General features: G+C 39.8%; 1 pseudogene; it reads left to right on the top strand.

The window, feature by feature from the left end:
• The first annotated feature begins 1339 nt into the window (after positions 1-1339).
• Positions 1340-2026, top strand: LOC148544962 (uncharacterized; annotated as a pseudogene).
• Positions 2027-15258: the final 13232 nt, after the last annotated feature.

Here is a 15258-nt window from a genome sequence, read left to right as displayed (position 1 = left end):
GACCCTTTTCGTACGTTAATTCGAAAGAGATACCATCGCGCCCTATCAGTTTCCCCTCAAACCCTTTCTTCTTCTCTTCTTCTCTGAGACTCAACCCTTCACCACCACTAACCGCCACCCTCCGCCACACCACCAGGCGACCACCGTTGCCTACCCTCTCTCTCTTTCCTTCTCCATTTTCTTTTCCCCTTTCTCCATTTCTTCTCCTCTGTACGTGAAGCACCCTGTCTCCGCAATAGCAGCCTTAGTCCGCGCCCTTTCATTTCTGTTGAAGCACCACTAGCGGCGGCGAGGTTCTGTGCCACTCGACACCACCACCACTGCTCCCTAACCCACCCTTCTTCCTTCCCTCATCAATGCAGGTTCCACCCTCTCCCTACCCCAGTTCCATTTTCTTTTATTTTTCCTTAACTATTTTTAATTCTATTTTTAGTGATTTGGTTAGGTTAGGTTAGATGATTTCTGTGTTTTGGATTGAATGTGTTTGCTGTGGCTGAATTTTCTGGGTTGTTTGAGGCCTATATTGAACTAAACATGCTGTCTGAATTTGCTGCACACCACATGCTTGATATATTGGCTGAATGGAGTTTTTGATTTAAATCTTGTGTCTGATCAGTATAGGCTTTGAATTTTATTTTCATGAGGCATTCTACTTCATAATTGTGCAGTTTCTGTAACTTTGATGATGGTTAAGATTGAATTTTAATTATGCACTTAGTGTTTATTTTTGCTTGAAACACCAAATTGACTTGAATTTTGCAGCTTTTATCATCTGTTTGGTGAATTTTACAACAATGCATACCATGTTTTGTTTAGTGAATTGCTGAGCTGCTTACTCATGTGTTCTTAAACATAAAATGAGTATATACAATTACTTGTTCTTTGAAATTCTTTTTGAGCAATACAATCTGATTTTGATTAAGTAATTGCTTTTTGAACAAGGAATATGTTTATATGTTTATTTCCTACTTCTTGACATGGATAAGCAAGCTGCGTTAGTGTTGAATTGGTTGTTGCCTTTGAGCTAATTTTTATGAAATATGACATTTTCAAGGCAATAAGGCAATAACCAAGTTTTGATTCAATTCACTTCCATAGCTATACCTAAGTTATTTGTGCTTTAATTATTGGTCATTTCCTTTAATTTCTACTTAGGTTGCTTGATTGTGGAAAATTATATTCTTCTTTGAGCATGTCACTTCTTTTGAATATGTTTTCCTCAATTAAGTGTCTGTTAACCTTATTGGCTCCAATTTGCATTGTTTGAATATTTTCTCTTTGCTTTTGTGATTTTTTTCTATTTCTCCTAAGTTGTATTCCGTTTTTTTCCTTTTTCAGGATGCCTCGCAAGGGAAAGGAGAAAGCCAACCCTTTGGCTCCTCTTCCTGTACGTCTGAGCAGTCAACTGGACACTTTTATCGCTAAAGAAGCCCATGAGCAGTATAAGAAGTTGGAAAAGAAAGCCTTCCACTACAAAAGGAAGCTCAGTGTACTAGAGAAATATGAAGAATTAATACATGACCGACTCGATTTCTACCAGTGCAAAATTCGTAGAATTCGACCCTGTCGAGATTAATGAACACATGGTTAAAGAATTCTACAGAAATCTGCTGAAGAGAGAGGCAATATCTATTTTTCTTCGGGGTGTCACCTTAGACATCTCCGACCATGCGTTAGAGGTCCTCTTACAGATTCTGCATATTCCTCTGGCCTGCGATGCTTACCCTAAGATAGTGGCGGACTTGACTTCGGGCAAGCTTTCCTTAGATGCAGTTCTGAGGAGGATTGGGCTACCTGAGGCCCGTTGGGAATACAGCAGAGGTGAGAACGCGGTTCTACAAAGCATTGCATGTGCTCATCTCCATCCTGAGGTGAGAATCTGGCAGCAGATCATCGCCGATTACATCTTGCCGAGCACACATGCTACTCACATTCAAGTCCGTGTGGCAGTACTACTTTGGGCGATTTTGGAGGGGGAAGAGGATCTCTGTTCTTTCCCTTATCCGAGAGTCGATGTGGAAGGTGACCCAACAGCAGAAGTACAACGTCCTCTTCCCATCGATGATCACCAGATTGGCCACTTTATCTGGGGTGGAGAGACGTCGGACAGACCGGACGTCTGTCTACGTCAGCACCCAGCTATTTCTGCCATTCAGAGAGTATGATGGGGTGCCACAGAGGAAGAGGAAGGCTACAGAGCAACCATTATCATCTGCACCATCAACTCCACCACCACCTTCAACACCTGCACCTACTCCTCGGACACCTTATGAGCTGGCCTTGGACATTCTTCAGGCCATCCACTGTACTGAGCGCTGCAATGAGTGCCGGTTTCAGTGGTTGTCAGCCAAGCCTTATGGTAGAGATCCCAGTTCACCTCCTGTAGCTACACCAGAGCCAGAGCCCGAGCCTGAGACGGAGCTGATGGCTGAACCAGAGGAGCAGGTAGTGGAGGAGCCAACAGTTGAGCCACTTGGAGAGATAGCTGAGACAGTAGTAGAGGCAGTTGACCAGGATGTCTAGGAGCCGGCAACTGAGACCACCACAGAGCCGACCCGTGCGATCATTGTCTATCAGCGACTACAGCATCCACCACCGCCAGACGGTGGAGCTTCTCAGAGTTGACCACCCCCCGATCCGATTTTGGCACGGAGGACCGTGCATCATTTAAGTGTGGGGGAGGCTCTACGATTTTTTGGGTGTAAAATTCTCTCCTAAACACTTGTTATCTAGTTTCTTTGTAGTTTTTGTTATGCATTTTGTGGATTTCTGGTATTTAGTTTTATGCTACATACTTTTATTTTGATCATTTGTATATATGTTAGTTGCTTCTAGTTTATCTTTAGTATTGCATTTAGTATGTATATATATATATATATATATATATAGGACTTTATTTTACTTGATATATAGCTTATAGATATTGGTTATGATTGGATGATGTGAATAGCATATGCCTAGTTCAATTTTGCTCCTAATTGTTCATGTTAGTTTTTGGATGTGGAAAATTAGGAAAGAACTAGGAAATTTTGAAGAATTTGCATCCATCATACCATATATACATATAGGAAATAATTTTGGTGAAAAACAACAAAAATTTTCAAGAATTTTGTTTTAGGGCGTTCTATTGAATTGATTTGGAAAATTGTTTTTTTTTTAAGCTTGCTTTATGATTTTTATGGAATATAGAAGAGGAAAGAACAAAATACCTTGTGAGTCTTTGAGCCTTAATTAGTGGTTACACAGTTTAACCGCTAATTTTTGTTCATAGTGTGCTTTTCTCCTTCTATGATTGTAATCTTGGTTTTGCTTGATTCTTTATTTCTGATGATTGATGTTTGAATGCATTGAGCATGATTGATGCCATCTTTGTATAGCTCACTAACCCATATACACCTACCCTTGCATCTATCTTTGTTAACCCCCTTTTGAGCCTTACTTACCCATTGTTTTCAATAGTACCACATTACAACCTTAAGAGAAAAACCATAATTTACCTTCAATTGTATCCTTGATTAGCTTAGGTTGAAAAGTGTGTTTCATTTAAATGTAGGGAAATTTTGGGAAGCATTGGTAGAGAAAATTTCTATTTTGGATCTTCATTGAAAATTCTGGAAAATGGGTGCATTCATGTATGAACTACTAAATCATATGCATTTATTTTGATTGAAAAAAAAATCAAGAAAGGTACCAAAGTTACCCCAAAGAGAAAAGAAACAAATAAGGAATGCATATGTGATGTGAATGAATGACCATACATGAATGTGCGGAAAAAGTGAGAATGGAAAGTTTAGGATTGCATATTTTTTGTTATTGGATTCATATAGGTTGAGTTGGATACTTAAACTAATCAAGTATTCAATCTTAGTTGACTTGGCCATATCTATCCCACCTTGACCCTAACTCCATTACAACCCTAATAAGTCCTCATGATAATTGCATTCATGCATCACATGGTTGTTGATTGTTAGATGAAAAGCAAATCCTTGAAAGCATGATTAGAGGAGACTTGAGTGATTAAAACCCTAAACACCGAGCGATTAGAGTGTATACACACCTAGTGAGGGTTCGATTACTCAATTCTATGTCTCCACTCTCTTATCATGTATTCTTGCAAGTTGCGTCATTTTGATGAGTTGAATAAATTCTTTAGATTTTGATTGCACTGAATTACTTCTTTGCTTAGCCCTACATGTCTATACTCTTACTTGGGAATTTAATTATTTATTTTCACCAAATCAAAGGAACTATAGATAGATAGATAGATATAGATAGTATATATTATACTTGCATGCATACAGATAGTTGCATTCAATAAGTGGTTACCCCTTTGATTATTCTCCTTGTTTGGTTGAGCATGAGGACATGCTATTGTTTAAGTGTGGGGAAATTGATGAGTCCGTATTTGATGAGGTATTTTGGCTTGATTTGAATGGATTTTATCATATAAACTCACACTTAAGCACCAAAATAGCATACTTCGTGTTATCTCCCCAATTTGGACCTAAATGTGAAAACAGCGTTTCTGTGCTTAAATTAGTGATTTTAATTCCACTTTCATGCCATTCGATGCCGTGATATGTTCTGTGAGTGATTTCAAGTCATTTAGGCAAGTTTGGCTAGGCGAAAGTGGAAGGAAGCATGTACAAAGGGAGAACACATGAAGAAAATAAGGAAAAGCACACACAGTCAAGTGTGCGTGCGCACAAGCAATCGTGCGTATGCACAAGAAGGAATTAGCATGTGTGCGTGCGCACAACCCTCTATGCGTACACACAGGTCCCTGCACGTGGTTTCATTAATAAAACACGTGATCCGCGATTTTGGGGGCCTTTGGCCCAGTTTTGGAGGACTTTATGCTAAATGGGAAGTACTATATCAAGGGAGATTGAAGCCATATGAAGGATGCATCATTACAAGCTTACATTAGGTTTTAGTTTTAGTTTTCATTAGTTAGAGGCTCTTTTCGCATTTATAGTATTTTCACAAGTTTTGACCTTATCTTCTCTTTATTTACATTAATTTCAATTTTGATCATCTCTTAGTTCTTTTATTTCTTAGTTCTTTAATCTTTAGTTCTTTGATTTGAAAACCTCTTTTTCCTCACAACCAAGAGCGTAACACTCTAATTGCATCCCAAGGGAGAATGACCCGAGGTTGAATTACTCTCGATCTCGGTTTATAAGTTTTGAATTGGAAAATATCAAATTTTAATTGAGAGGATTGTTTGTTGGTCTAGGCTATGCTTGCAACAAACCTATATATTTTAATTTGCAAAATTTTGGATCGACATCTATACTCTCATCACTAAACTAAAACAAGGCTAGAACCTAAATCTAAGGAAAAATTAAACTAAAAAATCCTAAATTCTAAAGAGAAGTTGGAGTTTCTCTTTCTAGAATTGTCCTAAAATATAATGAAACCCTAAATTATGACTACTTGGTTGATCCTCCCTTGGTCTTGCCTTCAAATGCCTCAGAAATAAGTTGGATTAGGCCCAAAACTGGCCTGAAATTGTGACCCACGTGTTTACTTAAGTAAATCACGTGTCATGCATACGCATGAAGCATGTGTACGTGCAAGTTGGGCGAAATGCAAGTTATACGTACGCATGAGTGATGATGGCAGAAATTGGCGAGTTAAGAATTGTTATAAGATATGCGTTGCAAGTATAGTTCTCAACCAACCAGAAATCCGCTTATCAATTTAAAAAGAGTGTCAGAGAAATTAAAGTTAAAATACTAGGAGTATGAATCCCAGGTCGTCTCCCAACGAGTTGCAGGAAAGTGTGCTATTTTATTAATCAGATGGTTTTCAAAAAAGATTTGAGTTGAATGACAGGAAATTAAATCAGAGAATTAATGTAATTTAAATAAAAGCCTTGACTGGGAGTAGATTAGTTGGAAGCCCTATTCTTGTTGCAGTACTTTCAAGATTAATTGATAATTGGGGGTTGTTCTGTTTAGTTATCCCTTACTAGGTAAGGGAAAGTCAAACAAGTTGGAATGCTGTTTCTATTCACAAGTCCCAGTCCGCTTACTTGGAAGGACTGGCGTTAGTGACTAGAGAGCAATCCAACAATAAACCCAATTATAATTTCTCCTTTGAGCATTCCAACTCAAGGGTTCCTTTCAATCAACTCCCCATCAAGTTAGGGAACTACTCACTCATTGTGAATGTGGAATTCATAACATAGAAAAGGGAATTAAAGAAAGACATGATAAATAAAACTCAAAGGAATTAATTAAAAATAAAAATAACTCTTGTATTAATAAATTCTAAAATAATCCAATAGTAAAATTAAGTAAATTAAAGGACATGGAAGAGTAAAGCCAAGTAAAGAAAACGAACTAAAATGACGAAGTCTTGATGAGGTAATAACTCTTCTCAAAATCCCAATGCAAAAAGCAATAGAAATGAAAATCCTAAGAACTATGAATGTGTAGAGAGAAAAAAAAAACCTAGAGGAGAGGAAAACTAGATCTGAACAACTAAAACTATGCAAAATGAATGTTGTTGTTGGTTTCTGCATGTTCTCTGGCTCTAGTCTGCTTTTCTGGGCCAAAAACTGGGTCAAAATAGGGCCCGAAATCGCCCCCAGTGATTCTGCAGATTATGCAGATCGCGCACGTCACGTGATCGCGTCATTCATGTGGATGCATCATTCGGCGTTTTGCTTCTCCACGCGGGCGCGTCGTCCACGCCTCCGCGTCGCTTGTGCTATTCCATCCGCGTGGTCGCGTGAGCCATGCAGCCGCGTCACTGCGATTTCCTCTCTTTCGCGCGGTCGCGTGAGACATGCGGCCGCGTCACTTCTCGCTGGTCATCTCCTTAATTTCTTATGTTCTTTCCATTTTTGCAAGCTTCCTTTCCAATCTCCAACTAATTCGTGCCCTATAAAGCCTGAAATACTTAACACACAGATCACGGCATCGAATAGAATAAAGGAGAATTAAAATACATAATTAAAAGTCTCTAGGAAGCAAGTTTTCAATCATGTAATAATTTTAGGAAGGAAATATAAATGCATGCTGATTATATGAATAAGTGGGTAAAGATCATGATAAAACCACACAATTAAACACATTATAAACCATAAAATAGTGGTTTATCAACCTCCCCACACTTAAACATTAGCATGTCCTCATGCTTAGTTGAAGGAGATAAAATAAATGAGTTGGAACATGTGAAACTCATGCAATGCAATGCAACCTATATATGTAAATGCAACTATATGATTCTTGTCCACTTGATCAAAAGTAAATAAGCTCTTCAAAATAATTACAAATCAAATTCCACTAATTCAATTCTCATACAGTAAGAACAGCTAAAAATGCAAGAAGACAACTGATGAAAGCAGGGAACATAGAATTTCAAGCATTGAACCCTCACTGATGATGTATGTACACTCTAGTCTCTCTAGTGTATAGGGTAATTACTCTATTCTTCTCTAATCATGCTTTCTAATTTTTTTTTGTTCTTCTCCTAACCAATCAACAACATTTAATATACCAATGCAAACATCATGAGGTCTTTTCAAGGTTGTAATGGGGCCAAGGTAAGGGTAAGGATGTATATATGGCTAAGTAAGCTTATAAATTGAATCTTTATTTAACCCAAGCTTTCACCTAACCTCTATGTATATTCTATATAACTTTAGAATTCATACTTAGCTACCCAGAAATCTCTTTCACATTCCATACTCATGTTTCAACTTTTTATTTTAATTTTATCATACATGCATTGATCTTTGAATTCTTAACTTAACATTGGGGTAATTTTGTCCCCGTATTTATTTATTAAAAATTTTTTAATTAATTTTTTTATAAACATAAACATAGCTTATCAATGCACATAGATTTTTAATTCTTATAGTTTCACATGAGTAGGTATCCAAATTCCCATTATATTATCATGACATATTCCCTTATTATCTTTTGTTCTCACAATTTCCCATACTTGATTGACTCACACAATTCTATCTTAAGCTAACCAAAGATTCAATTTGGGATATATAATTGTTTTTCCGCTTAAGGCTAGTAATGTGGTAAAATATAGAACAAATGGGATTTAAAGGCTCAAAGTGGCTAACAAAGGTAATTGAAAGGGGTAGGCTTAATTTGGATAAGTGGGCTAAATGAATAATGGCCTCAATCATATCTGAGTCCTTGAATTTTCCCAAAATCAGCTCCTTGAGGTATGTGAATTGGCATTTGTTACGGTGCTCTCTCATCTTAGCTTTCTGTTCCTACCGATCCAACCTTGCAAGTATCTGCTGGAGCAGTTGGTCAGTAGTGGGTGCTTGTGGTGTTGAAGAAGGAATATCTTCAACTGGTTCAGTAGGCTGGCTGATAGTGGCTGTTGGAAGTCTAAGGTACTTCCCCAGCTCTGTAGGAGACTCTGGCTGCTGAGGCAAGATCTGAGACCAAGGCGGGAAAAGGTAAGTTGCCCGCAATTTGTACGTGTCCCATGGCATTCCGGATATGTCTTGGGAGATTCAGAGGTTGGTCTGTAAGGATGCACCATAGTAGAACGGCCATGTCCGCAGTGAAGGAGGACTCGTGAGTGCTCGAAAAGAAGTAATGGGACATGATCTGTGCCCATACGCGAGCCTCCAAGGTAAGTGCTGAAGCCGAAATTCCCTTAGGGCGGGTACGATAGTATCCGTAGATCCATCGGCTGCCAGGTAGTGCGATAACTCTGAGAACAGCGTCCCAGTCAAATTGGTACATCTGGCGCTTGAGTGCGGCTTCTTGAAAGGCGTCCAATCCTACTGGAATAGGGGGAAGACTTAGAACTTTTTGAATGGCCTCTTCTGTAATGGGGACTTGTTTCTGACGGACATAGACAGACTGCAGGGTTGGTAGGTGGAAGTTGGAGTAAAACTCGACTACCCAAGAAAGATTGACCTGCCTTGGCTGTCTCTGTAAGAATTCCCAATGTCTTCGAGCAATCTGCGGCTCAACAAAGGTAGAAATATTGGGCGGGAGGAGAAAAAGGTATTTGTTGTTGTAACTCCTTTCTGCGGGGATGGGGAACATCTGCTCACAGTAGCGATTGGGAAAATGCGCAGTGTCCTTTGCTGGGAAGGCTTTTTCTTTATCATCAACCTTTATAATCCTTTTAGATTTCTTTGTTGAGGGCTTTACTGCAGTTGAAGAGGGTTCTGCCACTAATGCTCTCTTGGTTCCTCTTCTTGCTAGTTGTTTAGGAGTAGCTTTCTCCTTTCCTTTCTTGGTGGCCATCCTGAAAAAGGAAAGAGAAAGTAAATTAAATTCAAAGAGATAGAGCAAGGAAGAGGGCGGGAAAAGTGGTAATCAATGCACAATAAAGAAGAACGACGTTAACACATGGTCATGACTACATGTGAAAAGTTCATCAATGAAAATATAGCAAGTGCATGTGGGGACAATTAAATGCAAGGGGTTTATTGGCATGCAGGCAAAGGCATGAGTAGCATAGATCAAGCATTCAATATCCAAGTGAGATTACCAAGTCTTTCAAACTAACCATTTATTTTTAATAACAATTATATTAAATTAATAAAATATAAAAAGGGTTTTGTCAAAAGCAAGCATTGAAAAGTAGAATAAAGTAGAAAAAATGCTTAATGCTATATGGGCCTTTTCACAAACACATAGCATGCATGATGGTTAAGTTATTGAAAGCATGAATTTGAACATGCAAGCATCCCTTGAAAAAGTAATATATAATTGTCAAACAAATTTATAACAATCCACAAGCATATAATGAGAAATAATGACTCTCATAAATTTATAACACCAAATAAAAAGGAAAAAGAAAGAAAAAGAAAATATGAATAATGAAGGTAAAACAAAAAGAAAAGAAGATACATATAAAAATAAGAAGAATAATAGAAAAGTAAGGAGGGAAGGAGAAAAAGAAAACCTTGTTAATGGGGCTGAGAGAGAGAGAGAGAGAGAGAGTAAAAAGTAAGAAAGAAGGGAAGAAAAAGAAATAAGGAGGGAAAAGAGAAAATAGGATTTGGGGAGAAAAAGATAAGATAATTGGCAAATCAGGAAAACTGTGCGGCGCAAGCGACGCGGTCGCGTGAGTCACGCGGTCGCGCGACTTGCGTTGAAACTGATTGATGCGGTCGCGTGACCCGATTTAGGCTAATGGCGCGAGGGTAGCCTCGCACTGGCACAACTCTCTGTTCAAAATCATATTAGTGCCAAATTTTGGGTGACGTGATCGCGTGGGGCATGCGATCGCGTGAGTGTGCTTTTAGAAGGATATGACGCGGTCGTGTCACTCACGCGGCCGCCTGGGAAGGATTATGCGCTCAGTACCAATCCAGCACCACTCTAGCACAACTTTCGGTCGTGCATCCTTGTTACGTCGAAATCCAGGTCACGCGGCCGCGTATGGCACGTGGTCGCGTGGGAGGCCAATATTCCCATTCAACGCGAACGTGTCAGCGACGCGGTCGCGTGGGATGATTTGTGCCATTGGCACGCCTCTAGCCACGCTCTTGCGTGACTCTCTGTTCGTTTATTATTTTCTCCCATCTCCTTGCGACGCGGACGCGTCAATGATGCGATCGCGTCGCGTAACTTTTTTTTTTAAAAATAGGCAAATACAGATGCACAAAATGTACTAATAAAGAGAAGAGTTATTGAATAAGAAAATTAAAAGTAAAGAAAAGAACGATCATACCATGGTGGGTTGTCTCCCACCTAGCACTTTGCTTTAACGTCCGTAAGTTGGATGCTCCACTAGCTCAATCTTCGGCTATGTGGGGATCTTCCAAGAGGAAGATCTCGAGCTCCTTGTTTTTCTTCAGCTGCTCGCCATGGTATAGCTTTAAACGATGTCCATTAACTTTGATAAGTTCAGAGCTTGAAAAATGGCTTAGGTGATAAACTCCGTACGGTTCGGCCTTCTCTACTATGTATAGACCTTCCCATCTTGATCTCAACTTGCTCGGCATGAGCCTCAGTCGAGATTTGTAAAGGAGGACCAAATCCCCAGGTTGGAACTCTTTCCTTCTGATGTGCTGATCATGTACAGCCTTCATCTTCTCCTTGTATAGTCTCGAGTTCTCATAATCTTCCAGGCGAAGGCTTTCCAATTCTTGTAGTTGCAATTTCCTTTCAACTCCGGCTTCCTCAATTCCCATGTTTCACTCATTTACTGCCCAAAAGGCTTTGTGCTCTACTTCAATAGGGAGATGACAAGTCTTTCCATAAACTAAGCGGAAAGGACTCATCCCAATGGGTGTTTTGTATGCGGTTCTGTACGCCCAAAGTGCATCTTGTAGCCTGGTGCTCGAGTCTCTTCTATGAGGTTTGACTATCTTCTGCAAGATATGCTTTATCTCTCTGTTTGACACCTCGGCTTGCTCATTAGTCTAAGGATGGTAGGCTGTTGTAACTTTATGAATTATCCCATGTTTCTTCATTAATCCTGTTAGTCTCCTGTTACAAAAATGGGTGCCTTGATTGCTCACAATTGCTCGTGGTGATCCAAAGCGACAAATAGTATGGTTTCCCACAAAGGAAACAACAGTGTTAGCATCATCAGTGCGGGTAGGAATTGCTTCCACCCATTTGGAAACGTAATCTACAGCTAACAATATATAAAAATAACCATTAGAATTTGGAAATGGACTCATGAAGTCAATGCCCTAAACATCAAAAATTTCACAGAAAAGCATAATTTGTTGAGGCATCTCATCCCTCTTGGATATATTACCAAATTTTTGGCATGGGAAATAAGATCTACAAAATTCAACAGCGTCTCTAAAAAGAGTAGGCCACCAGACCACAGTCTAAGATTTTTCTGACAGTTCTTTAAGGGCCAAAATGTCCTCCACTCTCAGATGAGTGACAGGCCTCTAAGATGGACTGGAATTCTGATTGAGGCACACACCATCTAATTACCTGGTCAGTGCCACATCTCCATAAATATGGGTCATCCCATATATAATATTTAGACTCGCTTTTCAGATTGTCTCTTTGATGCTTAGAAAAGTTTGGAGGAAAGGTGCGGCTAACTACATAATTAGCTACAGGTGCATACCAAGGGACTATCTCAGATACTTCCTGCAGGTTATCAAATGGGAAATTATCAGCTATAGGAGTGGGGTCATCTGTAATGTGCTCAAGGCGACTCAAGTGGTCTGCCACTAGATTCTGGTTACCACTCCTATCCTTAATTTCCAAATCAAATTCTTGTAATAGCAGTATCCAACGTATAAGCCTTGGTTTGGACTCCTTTTTAGCTAATAAATACTTTAGAGCTGCGTGATCTGAATACACTACTACTTTAGTACCAAGTAAATAGGCTCAGAATTTATCCAGAGCAAAAACAATAGCAAAAAGCTCTTTCTCAGTAGTAGTGTAATTGGACTGAACGGCATCTAAAGTTTTAGACGCATAAGCAATAACAAAAAGATCCTTACCTTCACGCTGAGCCAGTGCTGCTCCTACGGCATGGTTGGAAGCATCACACATTATTTCAAATGGTTGGCTCCAGTCTGGTCCTCTCACAATTGGAGCTTGAGTCAGGGCAATTTTCAGCTTATCAAACGCTTGTTTGCAATTTTCACTGAACTCGAACTCAATATCTTTCTGTAGTAGTCTGGATAAGGGAAGTGCTACCTTACTGAAGTCCTTAATGAATCTCCTGTAAAAACCTGCATGGCCAAGAAATGAACGGACTTCCCTCACAGAAGAGGGGTAAGGTAAACTAGAAATGACATCCACCTTTGCTAGATCTACAGAAATGCCAGTATTAGACACAACATGTCCTAGTACAATACCATGTTTTACCATAAAGTGACATTTCTCAAAATTTAATACAAGGTTTGTACTGACACATCTATCTAATACTCTAGATAATCCATCTAAGCAAAGGCTAAAGGAATTGCCGTATACACTAAAATCATCCATAAAAACCTCCATACAGTCCTCAATAAGATCAGAGAAAAAACTCATCATGTACCTCTGAAAAGTAGCTGGTGCATTGCACAAGCCAAAGGGCATTCTCTTGTAAGCATAAGTCCCAAAAGGACATGTAAAAGTGGTATTTTCCTAATCCTCAAGAGCTATATGAATCTGGAAATAACCTGTATACCCATCTAAAAAACAATAATGTGATTTACCTGACAGGCGATCCAGCATTTGGTCAATGAATGGAAGAGGATAGTGATCCTTGCGAGTTGCTTGGTTGAGGCGTCTATAGTCAATGCAGACCCTCCAGGCGTTCTGAACTCTGGTTGTCAGGAGCTCTCCATGCTCATTCTTTACTGCAGTGACTCCAGACTTCTTTGTCACCACTTGTACTGGGCTTACCCATTCACTGTCTGAGATGGGATAGATGATATCTGCCTCTAATAGTCTGGTCACCTCCTTTCTGACAACCTCGAGGAGAGTTGGGTTCAGTCTTCTCTGGGGTTGACGGACAGGTCTTGCTCCCTCTTATAAAAATATTCTATGCTCACAGACTTGAGGGTTGATGCCTACTATGTCTGCCAAACTCCAACCAATCGCCTTCTTGTGCCTCCTCAGCACACTAAGTAACTGCTCTTCTTGTTGAAAAGTAAGTTCCCTTGCAATGATAACTGGAAACCTCTGCCCATCTTCAAGGTAAGCATATTTGAGGTGTGGAGGAAGGGGTTTTAATTCTAACTTCTGATCATGGTCAAGCTCTGGGTTGTCTGGAGCTGGTAACAGTGGTAGAGCACTATCATTGTCCTCTGAGAATGTCCCCACACTTGGACCTCGTCCTGCGTGCTTCTCTTCAAATTCCTCCTGATGGACTTCAGCCACGATTTCATCTATAATGTCACACTTGAGGATAGAGTGATCCTCCGGAGGATGCTTCATAACTCCATTCAGATTGAAGATCACTACTCGGCCATCTATTTCAAAAGAGTATGTTCCTGAAAAAGCATCTAATTTAAACCTTGAGGTCTTCAGGAATGGCCTTCTGAGTAGGATTGATGATGGCTTGTCTGAGTCATTTTGGGGCATTTCCAGGATATAAAAATCAGTGGGAAACGTGAGTCCCTTAATGCCCACTAATACATCTTCAGCGACTCCAGCCACTATAATAATGCTTTTATCTGCTAACACAAAACGAGCTGCCGACCTTTTTAAGGGGGGAAGCCTCAAAATATCATATATAGACAAAGGCATTATACTCACACATGCTCCTAAATCACACATGCAATCAGAAAATACTACACCACCAATAGTACAATTAACCATACAAGGACCTGGGTCACTACACTTTTCAGGTAAACCACCCATTAAAGCAGATATGGAACTTTCTAAAGGAATAGTTTCTAATTCATTAATTTTGTCCTTATGTATACATAAATCTTTTAGAAACTTTGCATACTTAGGTACCTGTTGAATAACATCAAATAGAGGAACAGTTACCTCAACCTTTTTGAATATCTCTATCATTTTTGGATCAGGTTCCAGCTGCTTCCTGGGCTTCCTTGCAAGTTGTGGAAATGGAATAGGAGTGGTGTCTTCTGCAGTGTCTGCGCCTTTTGATGCTTCCTCCTGTGGTTGAGCTTCTTCTTTTTCAGCTATGTCCTGTATGTCATCTTCCTCTTCAACATCTTCTATTTCCACTACCTCTTCAGCTGAGGTGTGTTCTGGTGGGCTTGGCTCCTCCTGGTTCCTCTCCTGCAGTGTGGTTCCAGACCTTAGGGTGATGGCATTAATACCACCCTTGGGATTGGGTAATGGTTGAGAGGGAATTCCACTGGAGCTCAAAGGTTGGTTATTAGAGTTATTCATTGATCCAATCTGGGAGACAAGAGCTTGCAAAGTAGCGTTCAGACCATTTAGAGTGGCATTAATGTTATTTTCTATGGTCTGTTGTCTCCGATAAATAGATTGTAGTAAGTCATCATTAGCAAAAGAAGAAGGATAGGTAATTTGAGAGGTCTGCTGTTGGGTATTCTGTGGTCCTTGGGATTGCCTCAAGTGAGGTGCTCTGTAAGGCTGGTAATGGTTCTGCTGCCTGTTGTTGTTATTCCACCTCTAATTTTTCTGATTATCTCTGCCTCCTCTGTTGTTGTTGTCCCTCCAATTCTGGTTAGAATTGTCCTGCCATCCATGGTTGTAATTGCCACTTTGATTCTACCCTTGGTTGGGGCGGTCATAGAAATTATGAGTGGCTGCCACGGTGTTGTCTTCCTGCTAGAGCTGCGGACACTCATCAGTATAATGGCTATAATCTGTACAGACTCCGCAAACTCTTTGTGGGACTAAC

This window comes from Arachis ipaensis, chromosome B9 (assembly GCF_059453495.1).
Source record: "Arachis ipaensis isolate K30076 ecotype BB chromosome B9, ASM5945349v1, whole genome shotgun sequence".
NCBI classification, from domain to species: Eukaryota; Viridiplantae; Streptophyta; class Magnoliopsida; order Fabales; family Fabaceae; genus Arachis; species Arachis ipaensis.
The sequence above is the reverse complement of the archived record's forward strand: the minus strand, read 5'-3'. Positions and strand labels throughout refer to the sequence as shown.